Here is a 23083-nt window from a genome sequence, read left to right on the forward strand (position 1 = left end):
CCTTCCTCTAGTCCTTTCAGTATCTTCTCTTGAATTGATAACTTCTTGTCCTCAATACCATTGTTACACACACACACACACACACACACACACACACATATAAATGCAACCTGCTGTGTTCATTTTTGTTGCTTGTGTGTATATGGTTTCAGGGATGACAGCTTTGCATTGGACAACCAACAAGCCCTGGGAGAGGCTAATTTTCCCTTTCCCAGCTCTCATTCATTGCTTGCAGTTCTAGGTCTAGGGATGGGACCCTGTGAAATTTTGTCCCTTCCATTTCATCATGTCTATTAATTGAGGGTTTCTGGTCTTGTTTAAGTAGCCATTTCTGGGAAAGACTGGTTCACAGCCAATTTTTTTGGAATTTTAGCTCTTACAAACTTTCGCTCTAGCCACCCTTAGCTGTGTGTATAAGGATAAGATTTAGAATGCACTAAGGAGTTATGTTGGTCTAGCAAAGTGGTGGTATTCTTCTTTATGGCTAAAAGACATTTAATCTTATAGATGGACCGCATTGACTTTATACATTTATTTATTAATGGACATCCAGGCCAGTCTTCATCTTATTTATTGTGAGTAGTGTTGTGATAAGCAGGATATGCAAGTATCTCTTTAGTATGTGAGTTCTTTGGGTATATACTGAGTAATGATATAACTTGAGCATACCATAATATGGTTTTCACATTTTTGAAAAGCCCTCTTAATATTTTCATATTGTCTGCAACAGTGTGCCTTCCCACCCTGTAAAGGTTTCTCTTTCCACATGATTGCTAGCACTTGCTCTTTTTTTTCTTCATGATAGTCATTTTGACTTGCATGTTATGTACTCCCAAGCAGTTTAACGTGAATTCCTTGATGACTTAGGTTGCTTAATACTTGTTGAAATATTCGTTCCAATGTATACTTTTTTATTTGGGAACTGTTGGTTCAATCCATTACTACATTTACAAATTAGATGGTGAAATATTTGTTTTAAACATTCTACATTGAGTTAAGAAGCTTGCCTCTGATCATATCTATCTATCTATCTATCTGTCTATCTATCTATCTATCTATCTATCTATCTATCTATCTATCATCTGTCAATCTATCATCTGTCTATCTGTCTATCATATCTATCTGTCTATCATCTATCTATCTATCTATCTATCTATCTATCATTTATCTATGTATCTAATTCTTCTCTCATACAATACATCTCTATTGCAGCTTCTCATCCCTCCATTTCTCCCAGATTCTCTCATACCTCCCCTCTCCCCAGATCTACTGGCCCTTTTTCATCCAAGAAAAGAGCAGTCCTCCCAGGGATATCAACTGAACATGGCCCAGCAAGATACAATAAGACTAGGCATAAGCCCTCACATCATGGCTGGGTGAGGCAACCCAGCAGGAGTAAAACATGTCTCAAAAGCAGGCAAAAGAGTCAGAGACACCTCCACTCCCGCTGTCAGAAGTCCCCACAAAATACCAAGCCAATAACCATAACATATATGCTGAGAAGCACAGACCCATGCAGGCTCCTTGATTGCCACTTTGGTCTTTGTGAAACCCCATGAGCCCTGCTTAGTTGATTCCATGGGCCATGATCTCCTAGTGACCTCAGTCCTTCTGGCTCTCATAATTCCTCATCACCTTCTTCTGAAGGGATCCCAAGCTCCCAGGGAGGGACTGTATGGAGACCTCCAACTTAGGCTCTCTCTCTGCCTAATGTTTGACTGTGGGTCTCTACATCTGTCCCCATCAGCTGCCAGAGTAAGCCTCTCTGATGAAGACTGAGCTAGGTAATGGTCTATGAGTATAGCAGAACATCAGTAGGAATAATTTTATTTATTTATTTATATTATATTTTTTGCCAGTCATGTTTGGTTCTACCTGAGGTCTCTGGGCTATCCTGCCTCTGGTTCCTAGTAATCCAGGTGGTGTCAGGGGTAGGCTCCCTTTCATGGCATGGGCCTCAAATTAGACTACTTATTGGTTGACCACTCCCACAATTTCTGAGTCACTAGTGCCCCAGAACATCTTGCAGGGTGGACAGACTGTATGGCTTATTTTTTTTAATAAGATTTAAATGCCAAATATGTTCTTCCTTTTACTGATGGGTTTAACACTTAGTGTTAGGTTCTTTATTATTTATGGGGTATTCAGGAGATAGAAATTCACTCTTCAAAAACACCCTTCCCCCATGTCTCACTATACTTGACGATTTTTTCTGATGTGAAAACAACCCACCAATTAAGTGTTCTAAAACTGCTGTCTTAGTTTCCTTTATAATCACTAAGTGTTTACAAGGACAGGAGAAGTAAGAAATGCATCTTTGTTTCCCTTGTGTTCAATGCACACTTGGACAAATTCCTGAAATCATTTTATCCCTTTGGCAAAAATGGAATAATGTCTTAAAAGCAATTATATATAATTTGATCAGAAATTTCATCTTGGACTGTTTTCTTTTGGACATTTCTGAGCTATATTTAAATTCAAAGGTCATGAATAACTACTATATTTAATACATTCAGTTCCTTTCATTCTGTCTTAGCAATGTATGTTAGCACATCATCAAATTTGGATGAATGGAAGAGAATGAAGCATTCCATTCCATTTGTGATGTCCATATCAATTTAAATACAGACTCAAATTAGTGTTCACAGCAAGACACAGAAACACCAATACAGTTAGAGTTGATCAGAGCACACATACTTTTAATTTTATATTTAAAGTATGATTACGTCATTTCCCCTTCTCTTTCTTATTACACCCATGTCTTCCACATCCCGTTTCTCCCAAATCTATTGGGCTCCTTCTCTTTTAACCATTGATTTTTACATATACATGTAAAATAATAAAATACAAATACAACCTACTGAGTCCATTCATTGCTACCTGCATGTATATGATTCTAGGGTACTGAATAGTCAGGCACATGGCTCCTTTTCCCTATCTCAGGAGTTGTTAATTGCTGTGTAGCTCTTTATCTAAGGGTGAGTCCCTGTGACTTTTCTCTATTTCTGGTGGAATGTCTACTCCTGTTAGAATTGTTAAAGTCTTATTTAGGCTGCCATGTTGTTGAGATAATTCATGTAGCTTCCCATCACAGTAGAATTCCTGGTCCTCTGGTCTCACCCCTACTTCCATGATATTCTGTGAGCATTAGGTGTAGGGGTTGTGTTGTAGATATATCTACTGGAGCTGAGCATCCCACAATCAATTGATCTCTGCACTTCACAAGTTTTGGCTTTATTTAATAGTCTCAATCTACTGCAAAAAGAAGTTTCTTTGGGATACTATACTTATCTGTGTGTAGAAGGATACATGCTAGGAATACAGTTAGGGATTATACAAATTTAGAAAAGTAGTAAACATTGTGTGGATTATACATGTTGCTTCTGGTTAGGCAAAGGTAATAGGTATACAATTATTTCATAAAAATAGATATCATTTTTTAAAGCTTCCAATGTTCTTGGAAATTTCATTGTTATTTATTATTCATTATTATTGGCGTACCTTCACCAGTTTCCTCAAGATCTAGGCTAGGGGGATAAAAATGCCTATATTCTTGTAATTCATATTTAAAAACTTAATCCACTAACAAAACTCTGTGCTCAGCCTAAGAGAAACAGTGAGAGTTATTTGGAATTTTGCCAGTTTTCCTTATGAAACTGATATGTAAATTACTGTTAATATTTAAACCCAGGTTGTTCTAATCCCTTATTGTGCATTATCATAGACTCATGACTTTTCCCATAGGTGAAATTCTGTTCCCTGTATATGAATGTGGTGCTTGGTTGGCTTCCTTCTGTGTTCATATGCTGTTGCTTAGAAGACTCATAAGATTCTGCTTTCTATGCCTAGGAGTTCAGCATAAATACTAGGAGGCTCACAGTGATAAGAAGTAAACTTGTTTTAATGGGTCTCAAAATTCCATGACAGATTTTAGATGTTTTCCATTTAAAATGTTGATTTTAAAAAATGAATAACTTAAAACTCATATACACACACACACCAAATAAATACACAAATAAATAATAAATGGTCCACAAAACATTATTTCCTTCTCAAGGTTTTACAGCACATTGTTATCATTAAACAGTCCTTTACTAGTAAACCTAAGTAGCCAATGTAGGCAAATGGCTTGATACCTTCTTCCACTATGGAGTAAGACAGGTGGCAGGTGTTGGGGTAATACTAGCCTTCTGCACTTTCTGGGCAGACTTGAGGACCTTTCTAATGCCAGCAGCCTTCTTGTCCACAGCCTCGATGACACCCATAGCAACTGTCTTCCTTATGTCACCTGCAGCAAAAAATGACCCCATGGAGGATAGTCAGGAAAGCTATAGACACACATGGGCTTATCTGGGACCATATAAACAATGGAGCACCACCAGATTTTAGGACTTAGAGTCATCTTTCTAGCTTCTTAACAGAATGGTAATCAAGTGTGTGTGTGTGTGTGTGTGTGTGTGTGTGTGTGTGTGTGTGTGTGTGTGTATTTTGTTTTGTTTTGTTCCAGGACAGGGCCTTGCTATGTAGCTCTGGCTGTCCTGGAACTAACCATATAGACCAGGCTGACCTCAAACTCACAGAGATCCACTTGCCTTTACCTACCTGATACTGTGATTAAAGGCGTATGTCACTGTACTCAGCAATCAATTTTTTTTCCCCAAAGTTCAACAAACTTGCAAGCTAGGTGAGATGTGTGACAATCCAGTTTAGGACCATATTCTTCACTAGTTTTGCCTGGGTGTTTCAGGATAATCATCTGTGCGGTGATGTCACCTGCCTCCATTGGCGGGTCATTTTTGCTGTTCCCAGCAATGTCACCACATCTAACATCTTCAACAGTCACGTTCTTTATGTTGAAGCCTAGGTTGTTCTGGGTAGCATGAATTGTTAGACAGTCTTTTAATAAAAACAAACCTGGAGCCAGGTATTAAAGTGAATGCTGAAAGATAAGAGAGACAGAACCAGCCACAGCTAATCTCACCTTGCCAATTCCTCAGCTGGTCTCATTTTCTCGAATGGGAAGCCTCTGTGTCTTCATTCCAATGGATCTCAGCTGAACTGCTGGTAAAAGCCTAAAAGCTTAAAACCAAGCTAGTGTCTGGTCCTCATGCCTTATATACCTTTCTGCTTCCTGCCATCACTTCCTGAGATTAAAGGTGTGAGTCACCATGCCTGGCTGTTTCCAATGTGGTTTTGAACTCACAGAGATCTGGATGGATCTCAGCCTTTGGAATGCTAGGATTAAAGGTGTTTATGACACCATTTTCTGGCCTCTTTATCTAGTGGCTGTTCTGTTCTCTGACCCCAGATAAGTTTATTAGGGTGCACAATATTTTGGGGAACACAATATCACGACACTCCTGGAAAGAGCTTCACTCAGAACTTCATGGTGCATTTCAGCAGGTTTTATCTCATTTGGGACATTGGCTGGGGCAAATGTAACCACCATGCCTGGTTTGAAAACACATCTCCACTCAGCCCACAGAGACAGTGTAGGTACCATCCATATAGACACCTTAGGTGGGTGGTTGCAAAGGTTTGTCAGTTGGATGAATTGGTGGCAGGATACATTTTAAAGCTTTCAGCAGTATGGTCCCACTAGCATGCCCGTCTCTACAGGTGACTTTCCATCCCTTGAACCAAGACATATTGACACTTGTCTCCAGCATGCTGTCAAGATTCCAAACAGAAATGGCCACTGTGTCAGGACTATAGCCAGTCTTCTTGATGTAAGTGCTGACTTCCATAACCATTTCCCCTCTTTTCTGCCTGTAGGATAGCTTGGTTGAACCTGTTTTTTTGTTTTGTTTTGTTTTATGTTTTTTTTTCTCCAACCATTAGCTGTTTCACAGTCAACATGTAAACCAGAATGGCATGCTCACAGGTCTGCCCATTATTGGAGATACTAGCTTCAAATTCACCAGCACCAGCAAGAACATTTAGGACAGCACAGTCAAACTGAAATGTGCCTGTAATGATGTTTCCCATAAAATCTCTGGTAGTCACACAATATTTGGTAGTCTCAGATTTCCACGGGGAGATGTAATAGTGATACCATACATACTCATGTTCAACTTTAAGTTTGTCCAAGACACGGGCATACTTGAAGGAGCCTTTTCCCATTTTAGCAACCTCCTTTTCAAACTTTTGATGGGATGGGCTGTTTGCCAATTCCACCACAATTGTAGATCAGATGGCTAGTAGTGGTACACTTGCCCAAATCTACATGTCCAATGATGACAATGTTGATGTCTTTCCCTTTCACATTTTGCTGCAGAGTTAGTAATGGTTTTCATAACACCTGTGTTCTGACATCAAACCCATTGTCAAAAAGCGCTAGACTTCACTGGAAAACATCTATAGAGCCAAGGATCTTCAAGAGAAGAGAATGTGTGTATGCCACTGATCCTGCCATGGTTTTACAGGGAGCAGGAAGAGATTACTGAAGCTTAGCCTGGGGTTAGTGGTTGGCTATGTAGATGCCTTGTTTGAAAATGTCAGCAGCTCAGCATTTGCAGAACTTATAACTCACGGGATGTTACAGTTCCCTCTGTGGCTGAGAAGAACCCTGAGAAGCTGAGCCGGGGTAGTCCTTCCTCCCAGAATACCAGGAAGGCCTTATCAGCTAGCCTTCTCTATGACAAGCAGAGTACTACCAGCTAACTTTGGAGAGACTTGTGCCTCATATTACAAAAAAGTGGCCATTTAGAGAAAATTAAACTCTAATGAGACAGGAAATCTAAGTAACTGTAGATGTTTTTCAATAGTTGGAATATGGTATATTCATTGCCTTTGTCAACACACAGTCACATATCTATACAGTTGCTTCTATGCTCCCAGATGGCTCTGACAATGTTTCATTTCTCTGTTTATTTGAGTGATTGCTCCTGTTGGCCTTTTAAAAACCTTTATGGCCAGTGCCTAACCTTGGGGTTGCTTTGCTTTGAACCTGGATGCTGTCAGGACTTCTCAGATGATATCCTTACTAAAAATGTTCAGTCTGTGCTGTACTTCAACAGCTGCCTATCAGTAATGTCAATTGTTATAAGTGTGTGTGTGTGTGTGTGTGTGTGTGTGCGTGTGTGGTGTTGCTTAAATGTTGTATGTGTGGTTGTTGCTAATTAGATTGTGAAGCCTATGTGGGATATCAATGGCAGCATGCTTTGAAAATTCTTTTCTAGACAATTTGAACCTTGGAGTCTAATTTTTATCTGAATTTTCATTAATGAGCAAAATTAATATGCAAAACTTAAGGTTGGTCTTCAGTATTGTGAAGCACACAAAACCTGTTTGTGTCCCTATATTTTTGGAGAGTAATCACCTCTTGAGGCAGCATTAGTCAATTTTTAATCTTATCATTTGGAATTGACCAAGACACTCCATTTTAGATATTAACTTATTTAAAGAGTATCTTCATGGGGATAATCATATTTGTTTTCCTAAACTTACCTATTTGAAATCTCTGTCTGGAATACCAAAAACACCCATAAATTGGATGCTTTTTCAGAATTTACGTGACTTTTGAACTAGCTTTGATTATTATCCCTAGGGTTTGTAAAGTGTATTCAAATTATAAGTTCCAAGCAGCTAAAGTGCTGAAAAATTCTCTCTCCTGTGCTCTGGGATCCTCCATACCACACTCACACTGAGGACAGTGATTTCCTTAACCACACATGAAGTCACCCATTATTGAGTGGCAAATTTTCTACCAAATATGCTTATTTTTATAATATTTGAGACCTTTGCATATCTGAATTTCATTGATATAGTTTTATTTACTTTGAAATGTATAAATCCTTTGCAGAAGAAATATACATTGGAGCATTTTCATTAATAATGAGTAAATCTTTTAAAAAAGTAAATGTATTGAATATTGTTACTTGACTGTTTGTACTATTTTTGTTCATTAATAATATTTGTTTGGATAAAGAGACAAAATAAGGCAAAAATTTGAAGTTTGGTTAGCATAGGAATGAAAAACGACAACTCTGGATCTATATTCCTCTGATACACAAGGGAAGCAAAGGGCCTTAGAATGCCTGCATTATAGAGGTCAAGTTGAGCATTCATTAGACCAAAATGTTCTATTATACCTGGAATCCCAGATTTCTGTGTTCAATGACTGCATCTATTTAAGGCATCTGAGATACAGGGTAAGAGGGTGGTGATGATGGAGAGAGGAGACCCCACAGAGGGCATGGTGCAAGTGATGCTCCTGAGGATCCAAGCATGGATCTGTGTCTTTCGGGAGTCTGCTTTTATCCAGCCAAGTGTGAGGTGAGGCCCAGGATCAAGATAGTAGTCTTGGGGGTTTAAAGAAACTCCAAAAGCTACACACACAAAGGCTTTGCTTGATACTGGTTAGATGTGCTGCTTTGGGAATCTAAGGACATTTGGCACTTTGTCTGTTCATGTGTTTGTAGCCATGCTGTGCAGGTGTGGAGCGTGGGGAATGCTCAGTGAGTGTGTAGCATGCTGCCTGTTTCCAGCCATATTGGAGATCACCAGCTGCATGATGATTATCCCCCTGCTGTTTTCCCATCTCTAAACTTAGGTCCCCTAACAAGCTAGTCTCTCCACTGCCCCAGGCTTTCTCCAGTCATCAATGTTCCTACTGCCTTTCTTGTAGCTCTTTAATAGTCTGTGCCTCTTGAAGCAGGAACTGTTTTATCCCAATGGTGGTAGCAACTAATGAAAGACAAGTAACTTGCCTGAGAATTTTTTTTACCCTGTTTTCTCTAGTAAGAAACTTTGACAGGCTTTAACAACCTTTTTTTGTTTGTTCGTTTGTATAAAATATCTTATCTCATATTTCCCTCTATGAACACAGTTTATATTTGCTTGTTTTTTTTTTTTTGTTATTGTTGTTTCTTTAAGACAAGTTGAACATCATCAGGCTAAGATAAAATGTTTCAGATAGTCTAGGAGCTTTCTTTTGTTGTAGAACATAGAACTTTGTACAACATAGCATTAAAACATACTTAAATAAAGTATGATGGTCTAGGAAGGTGGCTCAGTTGATAAAGCACTTACCACACAATCATGAAGCCCTGCATAGGAGTACATGCCTGTAATCTCAGCAGGGATGGGAGAGTCCTTGAAAGCTCTAGATCTAGCTAAGGTGGGATATGTAGGTCTGAAAAAAAGACCCTAGTCTCAGATACGGTGGAAGATGAAAGCAAATACTTAATTCTCTCCATATGAGATCCAAGGCACACATGTTCACATACACATATCAATACAAACACAACACAACATATACATATAAAGAGAAAAGTCTTTAAAGAAAGTGCCTTGAAGATGTGCATCCATACTGTCAATTGGATTTAAAACGAAAACTACAGGAAATCACAACAGTGCTGTTTCTGTTTGGTTTAGGAGATCTCTGGGAGAGAAGAACTTCAAGTCAAATTGTCTTGAAACCCCTTGACCACAGAGGTTTTTCTTGGGAACAAGAGGCTGAAGACACATGCTTCCTTTGTAGTAGGTGCTGTTTCCTGCTGGGTGGCTCCCAAATTTGTGCCCACTGTGGTAGTCTTAAGAGGGCATTGCGGTTCTGTCACTGAGGTGTAGCTTTAAGTCTTTTGATCTTCCAACTGACAACATGCCAGTCCAACTATTTTATTTTTCACCCAAAGGGAGATTATGATTGCATAGCCTTATGTGTCCAAACAAAATTGTATTTATATAGGGGGAGTAGAATATGCCCTTATTTACCAAAGAAATGTTTGCCTTTCTTTAGTTTGTATCTTGCTTTTTATTAACAAGAAATCTTGACTGTTAGGATTTAACTTAAAATCACCCATGCATTTCTAACCATTTAACAGGCTTAACAGTAACTGTGGAAAAGTTTTCCTCTAGCACTGTGCTCCTCAGCCTTCCTAAGCTTAACATTTTGTCATTCTGAAGAATTTTGTCAGGATTATGGGTCAAACATATTTCTTGGACTTCTCTTCATGAAATGGTGTGACACCACAACTGTCCAGCCTTCTGGATATCATGATCCCATCACCTCTGTGTCTGTCACCCTCCTTGTCATCCCTCATCTTTAGTTCAAGATTTTATTCTTTTCTCTTTAGATCACAGCATTTTCCAGTTAATCTCGAGTCCTGTCTGTATCTATGTCCACATCTTATTGTATCACGTAGAAGAGTTTTTTAATGTTCTGCAGTCACATTTGAATTAGTATTTTTCACTTGTTGAAAATGTCCTAATAATTACTATTATAATGGAAATACAATCAAACATTAGCATATATTCCAAAATAGTCCATTTTTGCCTCTTCTCATGCATTCTTTATCTTTATAACTGACAGCACCAACTGTCTGTCCTATTAGCCTAGATACCTAAACAATTATCCTCTGCCTCCTCTTACTCTTCCTTCCTCATGGCTCATCTGATTGATCTGATCTATTTACTATTTTGACCCCATCACCTCTCTGCCTCTCTCTCCACTTGTCATCCCTCATACTTAGTTCAAGATTTTATTCCCTCCTCTTTAGATCATTGCATTTTCTAATTAATCTTGTGTCTTGTATCCCAGATCCTTATACATTTACTCTGGAGAATAACAAGTGATTTGATATCTTTGGTAAAGTGTTTATTGACTACTCCATGTAAAACATCATAGAATTATTTTCTGTAGGTTTTTTAAAATAAATATTGTGCCATTTGTTTGCACAATGCCTAGAGTCACTGGCCCTACAAGAAATCTTGTTACTCTTCCCAAAATTCTATGGGTTAGCAGTTATACCATTTGAGTAGGAAAAATAGACATGTTAGATATGTACTAAAAAAAACACGTAAGGGGTTAGGGATTGTGATTCTTTCCACTTAAAGTAATGGGCAGTAAATTTAAATTAGCATTCTGCCAAAGAGCATTAGAACATTCTGTTTCTGTGAATTGTTGACATTAGCAGTATGTTGTGTATGCTTTCTCTACATTGTTATTTTACAGAAATTCTTATTAAAACACAAAGTTGGCATACCTACTTCTCTGAATATTATTATTAGTGTCTTGTTCATGCACCTCCTTCTGATTAAAGTCCCAACTCTGCTTTGCTTGGAGAAAGCCTTCAGTATCCCCATGTGATGTCTCACGCTGGTTCGCTGGCCTTCTCTATTCAGTATCATGTGTATCTGAACCAACCAAGATGCATATTTAAAATTTAATGACCTGAGGAGATGGCTCCTTGTATAAAAATTATTGACATGTAAACATGAGAACCCGTTATAGTCCCCAGAGTAGATATAGAATATGGATAAATAGCACCAGAATCTATAATCTAGCACTCCTACAGGGAGATGGTAGGCAGACACAGGAGAATCCCTGGAAGTCTGTGGGCCAGCTAGCCTGGCATACACAGGAGAAAAATAACAAAAGAGCTCTTGTCTTAAACAAGGTTTACGAGACCTGATGTGGACCTCTGGGTTCCACACATACATGTTGTGGCATGTGTATATTCCCACCACACACACACATCTCACACACAAATAATAAAATAGAATCTGAGATTCTTATTGGGGTGGGCAGAGTTTTGGATTCTGTACCTTCATTTGCCAAAGCTCTTAAGCATGAAATCACATTAGCAGTGGCTCACCTATTTGATGAAGTGCTTCTGTTATTGTTGGGAATCCTGTTTCCATTTCACTGTCTGCTACTCTGTCTGGTAAGATATGCTCCAAATCTTGATCATATTTTTATTTTTATACCTTTATCTACTCCTCTTTATCTTACAGTGTTTCTAGTCATGTGCATGGTTTTCTTTTCATGTCTGCTGTAGATACTCAAGAGACAGAGCCATATTTACAGTCTCAAGTCTTCAGTATTTGGTTGTCTTAATTACTTTTCTATGGCTATGAAGATACATCATGGTCAAGGCAAATTATAAAAGAAAGCATTTAAGTCCATGGCTATCATGGTGGGGAACATGGCTGCAAGTTGGAGGCAGAAAGCAAGAGACTGAGCCTGGTGAGAGCTTTTGAAACCGCAAAGCCCAGCCCCAGTGACACACTTCCTCCGACAAGTCCACACTTCCTAATCCTTCCTAAAACAATTCCACCAATAGGGATCAAGAATTCAAATATATTAGCCTGTGGGGGCCATTCTCATCCAAATCCCCACATCAATAGAGAACATGTCAGTGTGTTTGTCTGGCAAATGAATACTGGTATGTATTTCAACCATGTTTATGTATTGTTACATCACTGACATCTCTATAAGCACCCATTTTTAAAATGTATTAGTTATATATTTAGGATGAAATGTTGAGTAAAAAGAATCTCATTCTGATTCATCAGTAAGCAGATAATAGCACAGTCTTTGCTAAGATGAGGGGTCATGCCTAATGCAGGTTCCTATGGCTACCCCTGTACTTGCTTACTGTCTTTCTACCACCATAGTTAATGCACCCTGAATACCCAACCAGCAATGTTGGAGAGCTTTTAAAACTACTGATATTTTCATTTATACTTGAATGACTGTTTTAAGTGCATCAACGCAATTTGATCTTTCTTCTGTAAATGTGGGGAGAAAACAGACAGGCACATGAATTGCTTTTCCTGCCAGTTTCCATGGTAATGGAGCTTTCTATTTGTTCAGCCAGGATGGAACACTAGCAGAGTCTGGTTTGTTTCCTTAGCACATGAAAGCCAATGCACACACATGTATATATACATGCAAACACACGCACATGTGTACACACATGAGGCCTTACTTTCTCAAATTTCCCCACATCTTGACTCAACCTTAGTGTTTCTCTCTGCTCCAGTTAATTTGCCCTACCCCTTATCTTCCCTTCATCAGAAACAAACACTCTGTAAACTGGTATGTGTGAGAAATCCTCACAGAATGAGAAAAGAACAAATGTGTTAGGATTTCAAGACGCAATGCTGCCCTCAGGATGCTCCAGACTTTTCTAATAGCTGGGATTTCAATAAGTTTAGAAGTAAGTTAGTCTTCATTTCTATTTTTACCAGTTGTCTTGCCTAGTTATGTAAGTGTGTGGCATCCACAGAAGAGGACAAGATCTCAGCACCTTCCTTTTATTTCAGCACTGATCCACAGACAAGAGTGATGGGCTGTCAGCATGGTTTGTTATTTGGATAAACAAATTGGATCTTTTACTGAGAAAACGGATTAAATCTGTCACCTGAAAAGAGGAGTTTTCTTTTCAAAATATTCCTCAATGAGAGCTGGATGGATTTGGTTCTATGATTTACAGTACGATATAGGAAACAATTCTGTGCTCATGAGTCACAAATACCTGTTTCTACCTATACCAGCTTATTATTCTCAGCAGTCTTGAGTTTTCCATGGCTATTCTCTGGCTTCCTTTTTAAGATTTCATTTTATTATTCTTAAGTGGTGTGTGTGTGTGTGTGTGTGTGTGTGTGTGTGTGTGTTTGCAGTTATGTACATGGGAGTGACAAGTGCCTACGGAAGTTGCCCATAGAGATCAGAGGTGTCAGATCACCCTGGACTGGAGTTCCTGAGTCATGAACCTCCCAGCACAGTGCTAAGAACTGAACTCCAGGCTATGCTCTTGACACATGAGTCACCTTCCTTGCCTGTGTTCTTTACCTATTCACGTTTGTGAGCCGCATCATTCTATAGCATGTCTACATAGTTAATGCATATTACCTTAATAAATATTATAATGAGAATTTCTCTTGGATTCTATGTCTAGACCTTTGTTTTTTTTCGTTGATATTAACGTCAACCCTAATGATGTGTTCCAGATGGCAAATGACAGTGATGCATCTGCTTACATTTGATCCAGCATATTGAAAATGTGAAAAAAGCAAAACCAGTTCTACTCTTTTTCTCTCTGCCAATAACATCTGACTTCCTCCTCCTCCTCTTCCTCCTCCTCCTTCTCTTTCTTTTTACTCTGTTCAGTCAACTCTCATTTATCAGTTGCTTTGTAAAGTGCATTTTACTAGAGAGCAAAGTGACAAACTTAATGAGTGACATCCTCAGTGTAGAATTTGATCCTTCCACTTTTGGGGCCATTTGTTCAAAGAAGCATTCCATGGAGTCACATTATTTAAACCTTGTTTCCTTAGCTTCCTTGTCTCCAAGCATCTGTTTAAAATGAGTGATAAATGCATTACATTGAGTATAAAGAATGAGTATTACTTTTATTTTTGCTTTTGTGTCTTTCATTTTATAGAAGGATTCTGTGAACTTGCAGTGAAATATGGAATTTTATTATTTGACATCCAATATATGAAACTGTGTTTCATATTTGGTAAAGGATAGTTCTGAATTAAAATGGTGATGAACTTGAGAATGTCTCCTTGACTGTCATTGCACAGTCCTAGAGAAGAACTCACAAAATTATTTAAAAACATCCTTTGAAGTGTCCAGCTCAGGAGGGTTTTTGATGTTATACTCTTGCTTTAGTAACAGGAGACTCTTTACTGAAGAACATTTACATTTTGATTTTTAATTTTTGTTTTCTATACCTCTTATAGAAAACAAAACAAGATTCAGGCACTATACGTGTTTATAAACTGAATTATAAGGAGTCTAATAAGTAGAAAGAATTTGTGTCTGTGTCTATGTGTGTGTGTGTGTTTGCAAAATACACAAGGCAGCAGAAATCATGTGTATAATATGATTGTCAATCATGTTGAAATTGTCTTTTTTCCCAGAGATTTACTTTTCAATTTACTTCCCTGTTAAAGTACTGTGAAGGTGAATATAATACAATAGTACCATAAAAATAGGATGAGAAATAACTTTTGAATGAATAAGGAATGCTTATGATAATTTCATTACTAATTAAAAGCAGCATGATTACTATTTAGAGAAGAGGAGACCAGCCACTATTGAGTGTGAACTAATCATTGTGCCTTATGCTTCAGACTTACACACTGTCAGTAAAATGTGTGTAGACAGTGAGTTGACCTCAGTGACTGAGGTCTCAAGTCATCATCACCATGTGTCTTTAGAGAGTCAGAGAGCAGCAATACAGAAATCAACACTTGAGCTTGCCTTGTGACACTCCACATCTCCCCCACTTCTTCAGCCAGTATGGTAGTAAAGTGTACAGGGACACAATGTGAGTCAGGGTAGAGATGAGTCTCTGCAGGAGGAACGATGTTTTCCCTCCTCAGCATCAGAACAGCAGATCCTATTATGCTTTGAAAATAGTTCTTCAGAGGAAATACTCTTTTGTGGGGGGTACGAGCAACTGTCCTACATTTTCCTTGTGTAGTGGCATCTCAGTTTTTGAACATTGTATTCACTCCCGTGTGCCACCAAGGGTAAGGATTATAGGTGGAGAGTAGAGATCTAGGCTAACCAACAGGAGAGGGCCACAGACACACATATGCACACCAATGTAGTAGTCAGTGTCCACTTGAGTACTATTTATACCTCCTGTTTAACCAATTATGATGTACACCACCTTCTCTGACATGGCAAGATCAATTCAAATACTTGTCTTTTGTTGGCCTCTCTTCACCAGCCCATGATTGTGCAAGCGTGTGACCCCTCCTTAAAGAACCCACAGAAATCTAAATTATTTCCACATTAGAAATGAACTGTCTTCAAGATTTTCTCCAGATTTATAATTCTAATTTAAGTGAACATGATGATATTTTAGAAAGTAATAATTTAGCGAAAGCAATTCAATACCAAAGCCTACTGGAACAGTTTTTATTGCACTGAGCCTTTACTTAATAAAACTTAGGAAAAGGATTTTTTTTTTTTTTTTTTTTTTTTTTGCTTTAAACATAGAGTAATTTGTTTGAGAGTGCTTTATTTTTAGGGAAAAAAATACTGTACAGATCATGAACCAGTGTTTCATGGCATGGAACAGTGAGGCTTCACAGTGGCATCCCATCCCATTTTATCCCTTTAAAGGACACGATAGAAGATAGTCTTAATTCAATGGTGCTCATAAAATGTTTCTTATTGACATTTGTGAATATTAATTTTCTTTTACATGCATGGAAAAGTGACACAAAGTCAGAAATTCTTTGTCACAGAGGATAGCATGAACACAAAATGAAGCAAAATATCAAAGCACCATTCAGAAAGACTCTGAGATGTGAGATAAGCAACTCTGTGTGGTCCCCGGTGCTGTTTTCAGAATTACGATGTGGACACAGAAGCTAGTCAGAACAGTCCAACAGGTAAATACTACTAAAAAGCACAGACCTCGCCTTTCTCACCGTGAATCTGATCTTGCCTTAGACCTCTGTAGGAATTAACTGCACCAACTAGTGATCAGTCAGACATGGAAAAGGACTTAGTTGGGTAAAGAATATTTTTATCTCATTCCAGTCTTTGAAAAACACCGTGAAAAAGAGAAGATAGGTTTTATTTCATTTCCAACTTTACACATAAGTCATCTGAGTTGGACAATGCTGCAGAGGACCAAACTAGACTGGCAGTGCTGGCCTGAGCTCAGTGTCTAACTGCTCAAAGGTTCAGCAAACATTTGATCAATCATTCATTTGTGGCCTAGAGCAGCTTATGGACTAGGAAATGAAGACTTCCTCCCTTGGTAAGAATTCTTATAAAACACTTTTTCCCACAACCATGTGATAGTTATTTCCAGAGTACTGCCATTTCTGGCATTTTATTATCATGTGCATCTTTAGTTATGGAGTTTCCTTTAATTTGACTTTGCATGAGACCGAATCACAGGAGGCAGCAATTTGAATATGAAGTCAGGATCAGTGAAATCCTTCCTAAGGAAATAACTTTTAGATTGAGGGCTAATGAAATTAGTGTTATTAACATTTTTGCAAAGTATCTGCCAGAGAAAGAAGGGAATATAAGGGAAATATAAGGAAATATAATATACAGGAAAGAAGCCATGTGAACTAGGAGAACACAGTAGAGGCAACTGGCTAAGGGAAGCAGAATAGTGTGGCCAGAGTGAAAATAAGAAGGTAGATTCAACTAGGCTACGGGCCTGTAAAGTTCCACCATGTGTGGCACTGTTAGCCTTTTAAAATTATCACTCCATCTTGCACAGTGTTTCCTGAGCCGTACCTTTAGGAGTTGCATCATAGATGGAAAGGGTAACAGGGGAGGAGTTAGAGGAGGAAGAGGGAGGACTTGAAATAATGTAAACACAGTACTTAGGTAAAATCCTGGGGAAAAAAAACACTTAGAATTTAAATAAGAAAAAATGACATGTTATTGGGAGGGATTGAAGGTAGATCTGGAATGATTTGGAGGGAGTGATCAAAATACATTGTAAGCATGTATGAAATTCTCAAATAGTTAATAAAATATGCCTTTGAAAAAGAAAAAAAAATATCTAACCATCCAAAAAATATTTGCCTTTTAATGAAAGAAACTGAGGAGTTAAACAAAACAAAACAAAAAATGATATTATCGTAGGACATTCGTACTGCTGCAACCCCAAACCATAAGCTACACAGGTCATAGAATTAGGCATTGGCTTAGAGTTTGAGACCAGAAAGTCTATGCCAAAGGACAGGGGCTCCTGCTTTTTTGGTTGGTAGGCAGCAGACTTCTTGTGTCTTCAAGTGGCAGAGGGCAAGGTAGATCTCTGTGGTTTCCTTTGTATGGGCACCAGGTCCCTTTAAAGATCTCTCTGCCCTTATAACCTAATCTTCTTCCTGAACTTCCACCTCCAAATACCATCATAGTGGGTGTTCAAGTTAAATGTATGAATTAGGGTAGCATTATATTTATTGATAACATATAGTGTCTGGATTATACTTTGAAAGATCATTTGGCTGAAATATTGAGGCGGTATTGAATACCTGAGGTGGAAATAGCTAGAGCATTTTCATCAACATCTTTAGCCTCACACAGGTAAGGGATGGCTTAGCTCTGAGAACCAGGATAGTGTAGAGGAGAACTGATGTAAAGAAAACCTTGCAGATTCATGATCTCTCTCTCTCTCTCTCTCTCTCTCTCTCTCTCTCTCTCTCTCTCTCTCTCTCTCTCTCTCTCTCTCTCTCTCTCTCTCTCTGTCTTTTTTTTTTGAGACAGGGTTTCTCTGTGTAGCTTTGGAGCCTGTCCTGGATCTCGCTCTGTAGACCAGGCTGGCCTTGAACTCACAGAGATCCACCTGGCTCTGCATCCCAAGTGCTGGGATTAAAGGCTTGCACCACCACTGCTCCACTCATAATGTTTCTCAAAAAGGGCCAGTCATATTTTATTTTTCTGCTAATTACAGTTTCTGAAGGTTGTGACCATGCCAAGGTAGAAATTACTGCTTGCTCATTGCAACTCCTCTTGATTATTCATCCCCATTTTGACAAACATTTTGCTTTGTTTGCAAAGTATTAAAAACTAGCAGTGAAGTAATTAAGATGTACAATGTACACTGCATTCACTGTGGTTAAGTTCTAAGAAGATAATCGTTTGTTAAATAACTTGACTGCCCGCTGAAAACACTGGTAACAGGATTTCCTTCAACTGAATTTATTGTTTCATACCAGCAACAAATGTTATTATAGACTGTCAGGTGGGATCTATAAATAGCAGTGATATGTTTTAGTTTTATTGATGCAAATGGATTTGTGCCTCCTAATTTGTGTGCCTAATTTGCCAATTTACATTCTTATAAGGAAATTATGTTTAATAACCATGCTCTCAAACCAATTCTTTGAAAATGGGATCCAGTGCCTCTTAAAATTGGGAAACATTTTAACTAGGTTATGCTCTAAAAATTAATTCATTTTCAACAAATTTTTAAAAATTGCCTTGCTTCAGAAAATTTAGTAGATTAATCTATTCAGATTTGAGCTAAATAATGACACGGTGAATTGAAATGCTTTTAATTATTATTCTACTATCACGTTTTAAAAATGCTGACAAGTTTACTGTTTTTTTTTTTTTTTTTTTTTTTTTTTTTTTTTGCTTATCATATGAAGTATGGAAAGCATTCCCTTTCCCCAATGGCTGATTGTATGCACACATACATGAGTGTGCATGTAGGTAGCTTTAACTGAAAACTGATAGCAGTGGGGATAATTGGTGAACTCTTTCCTTGTGTCTATGGGCGTTATTATTGGGGAATCAGGTCTTCACTCCTTAGGAACACTGAGTAGATGTGTGTGTGGGTTGTATAGAACGTGACCATCCTGAACATTGTTTTATGCAATATTGCTAACACATTAATGGTTAGGTCATTCAACTCCATCAAACAACTGACACTGTAAATGAGAATAAATTACCTTCAACTAAGGTATAACCTGATAAATTTGTATTTTGATGGATCAGAGAGAATAGATAACCAGTGAAGCATTGGGCTAATTTAAAGCTAATATTAGCCTTGTGTTTCTTTCATGCTGACTCCTTTATTTCCAGGATATGTGGTCAACAGCAGCATGTATATAGGTTTGGAATGTATCTGTTGCGTCTCTGTATTCTATTCTTTTACTTACGGTTTTTAGCTTTTTATATCACTTCCTCTCCTTCTCCAGACAGGGGTGAAAGAGAGCTCAAGATAATAAGAAGTATTTTCATTCCAAGTTGTTTATTGCTTGCATGGTAGAAACCATCACATCTAGATGTCTAAGTATTGTCACATTTTTACTAATATAATAGTATTTCATTAGACTGGTATCTGTGGAATAAGGCATTAAAGTGGGAGCATATTAAACAGGAATACTTTTTGCTTAGCTTCCCTTAAGAAGAACTCTTCTGTGATACAATACCCTTTTATTTCCAAAATGAGGAAGTAGGGCATGAACGCCACTCTAAGCCTGGCAAGAGCATATTCTATGAGGTTTATGGGAGAATTCCACTCTATGTTCCATCCCTGACTATCTACTCAGAAGTGATAGTCAAATAATGAGCAAGGATATTTAAAGAGCCCACTCTGAGGGCATAAGAGGGGTTCCCTGAGTTCAGCCATATGCCTGGGGAATCACAGATGGGTTGGCATGAAGGAGAGTGGTGGGAGTTTTCATAAGGAATCTCAGAGATTTCAGTTCATCTATAAAACCTGTGAAAGGAGAAGTGAGTGGGGCAGGGATGTACTCTGACAACCATGCAGACCTGACAATTATTGCTAGCCCTACCAGGGGCCTGAGAGCAGAGTGTGCCTTAGAAATTGTCTGGATCTTGTGACAGTGCTCATTCATGGACTGTGATATCCTGAAAAATTGTGCTATTGGCCTGAAAGCCAAGGCAGACTGCAGGAGGCTGTCTGCTAGCCACACTCTGCACAGATGGGCATCCCCTGCACTCCTCAGGATAATCTGCATGTAGCAAGTCCACTGAGAAATACTCCTGGCATCTCTGCTGATATGTATGTAGTATTTTCAAGTGCTTTTAGTCATTAAATAATCATCTTTAACTAATTAAAATGTTCCAGTTTGGTGTAATCATCGAAATCTCAGTTTTATTCATTCCCTCTCCAACTATGGCACATACTTACTTATGCTGTAAATGATATGACATATTGCCTTATTTTGTTCTTAAGTTCATCTTTCTTTCACTTGACACAGTTCTAATTTTTCTAGTTGACACTCACTCATAAAGCATCGACACGTTTCTCAGCCTTGGTGCAGGGAGGAGAGGACTGAACCTGCCTCAGCTGAATCTACCAGGCTGGGCTGAATCCCCAGGGGAGACCTTGCCTTGGAGGAGGTGGGAATGGGGGGGTCGATTGGGGGAGAAGGCTGGGGAGTGGGAGGAGGGAAGACAGGGGAATCAGTGGCTGACATGTAAAATTAAATTAATTATAAAATAAAAGTACTATATTAAAAAAAGAAAAGAAATAATGGGGCCATAGATGTGCTACTACCCCAAGACCAGTGAAACCTCAAGAATAGTAAAATTGATGAATGCTTCCTGATATATTTTTGTTAATAATAATAACTACAGTTTTTACACATTTACAAGCATATGACTTACAAACTCCAGTGATGATTCTTAAACCAGTTCTTAAACACATGAAATAGCTTCATCTGGTGAATGGAGGAACTAAAATCCAAAGTTTTGAGGGTGCTAGAGTTCTTGAGTCTGAATATCTGAGGATTCTAGAGATCTAGGGCCTAGATAACCTGAAGTTCCCATAGTTAGTTTCTAGACTGCCTCAATGTATGAAGACTTTGGTTTTAGTGTTTTCTGTATTCTGTGCTTTATGTTTATTTGCTTTTAGAAAATATTTTTGTCTGTAAGTTGGAAGGTGACTTAGCATGTGAAAGTACTTGTTTCAAATACTAATAGCCTGAGTCCAGTCACTGGGACCCATGGATGAAGAACAGAATTATTACAAGTTTTCCTCTGACCTCCACATATGCATAACCCCAAACACACAATAAACAAATAAATGTAAGGAAGAGTGAAAAAACATGTTTACTCCTCTAAAACTCAAGGCTATGTTTATGTTTGTCTAGTACTGGTGTTACCATTAATTTAAAAATTATGTAGATAAAACAGAACAAATGAGAGTCCAGCTTGCTACTTCCTAGATGCTTTTAATTAACGTAAATTGAAAATATGAAAATGACATAAACTTCATTGTGTGCCTGAATCACATTTTCATTACCTGTTCATCAGCTGGTGGGCATCTATACTGACTCCAGCTTTTGTGACTAGGATAGCTGTAAACACTGATGTACAGGTACCTCTGTCATCCTGTGCAAAGTCCTTTGGGTGTATGCTCACTATGGTAGTTTTAGTTTTAGCTTTCTGAGCCATCTTCCCACTGATCTCTATAGCTGAACTAGTTGTCATTACCATCAACAGTGTATAAACATTCCCCTGTCCCTACATTCTACCTAGCATTTGTAACCATTTGTTGTCTTGACAATGGTCATTTTCACTAATTTGCATTTCACTTGATTTGCATTTCCCTGACAACTAAGACTATCAAAGACTTTTAAAAATGGTCATTAGCCATTTGTGTGTTTCTTTGGGGAACATTTTGTTTAAGTTGAGAGTCCATATTTTGATTGAATTGTTTGTTTTCTTCATGTTTAGTATTTTGAGTTCTTTGTATATTCTACAAGTTAATCCTCTATCAGATGCATGAGCTGCCAAAGATTTTCTCCTACTATATAGGTTGCCTCTTGATTGTAGCCACACCAATAAAATAAGCAGCTTCAAAAGCTTTCCAGCCTCCATGACACATTATTTCATGCTTCAAATACTTCTTTCTCTCTTTGTTCACTATATTAAAATACTCTTGCAGAGACCTTGCTCAAAAATCATCTCTATAAGCCTTCTCTATCCCTTTTCTCCAGCCAGGCAAAAACTTGTGATATTTTTAAAAGATACTTCCCATACCTGTCCAGTTGCCTTCATTAGTATGTACTAGGTAAGTGTGGATGTGGCTGACTCAGATAAACCATGATTCTCAGTTAGGTACAAGACAGTGTCTTTGTTCATCTAGTCACTGATGGTGCTTATCTTATCACTTAAGAACTTCATAAACATTTTTTTTGTAATATAATTCTTTGAGATAAGAAGCCACATGATTTGGAATTAGAGGCAATTTCCCCTATCTAACTGTATAGTCTGAGTCAAGCTCCTGGAAACTTCAGTTTCTGAAGCAAATGACACGTGGACCATGGACACTGAAGTCCCCTCTTAATTTGCATCATTATTTCATCATCATTGTATTTTTACTTGGCCCATGCCTTGCTACTAATGTCACTGTTGTTGATAATATCACCACTACTACCCCAATGAACTGTTTGCACCATTGAACATAGAGATTTTGCCTTATGAAAAAAAACATTTTCAATGGATGTTTTACAAAGGATAGATTTACTAGAGAAATAGAAGTCAAGAACTTTGCTTTTGGCTCAAGTGTACCTACAGAAAAAGGGTCACAGATGTTAACTTGCAAATCACTCTGATATTGATCACGCTGTGCCCCTGTGAGAACAGAAATGAAGATTGGGAGGTTTTTAAACGATTGTTTATGAATATCATAAAGAAAATGTAAGCAGATTTCATTTCTTTTCACACTGAATACTGACAGACTTTTAATGTTTAATCTGTGCTGATTTTCCCTTGGGAGACTATAAACTTCTCAAGTTACTTAGAATTCATCTTTTTCCTTCTTTGAAGAGGTACAACTTCATATTTTAACAAAGAATGATTCATTCTCCTAAACAGGAA

At 38.1% G+C, this 23083-nt stretch overlaps 1 protein-coding gene and 1 pseudogene across 1 annotated transcript in view; one reads left to right on the plus strand and one right to left on the minus strand.

Moving 5' to 3' along the window:
- Window positions 1-23083, plus strand: part of Chsy3 (chondroitin sulfate synthase 3) — a 228128-nt gene that overhangs the window by 73371 nt on the left and 131674 nt on the right. The window lies entirely within an intron of this gene.
- On the minus strand, window positions 5283-21691 carry LOC114709738 (annotated as a pseudogene).

This window comes from Peromyscus leucopus, chromosome 19, assembly GCF_004664715.2.
Source record: "Peromyscus leucopus breed LL Stock chromosome 19, UCI_PerLeu_2.1, whole genome shotgun sequence".
NCBI lineage: Eukaryota > Metazoa > Chordata > Mammalia > Rodentia > Cricetidae > Peromyscus > Peromyscus leucopus.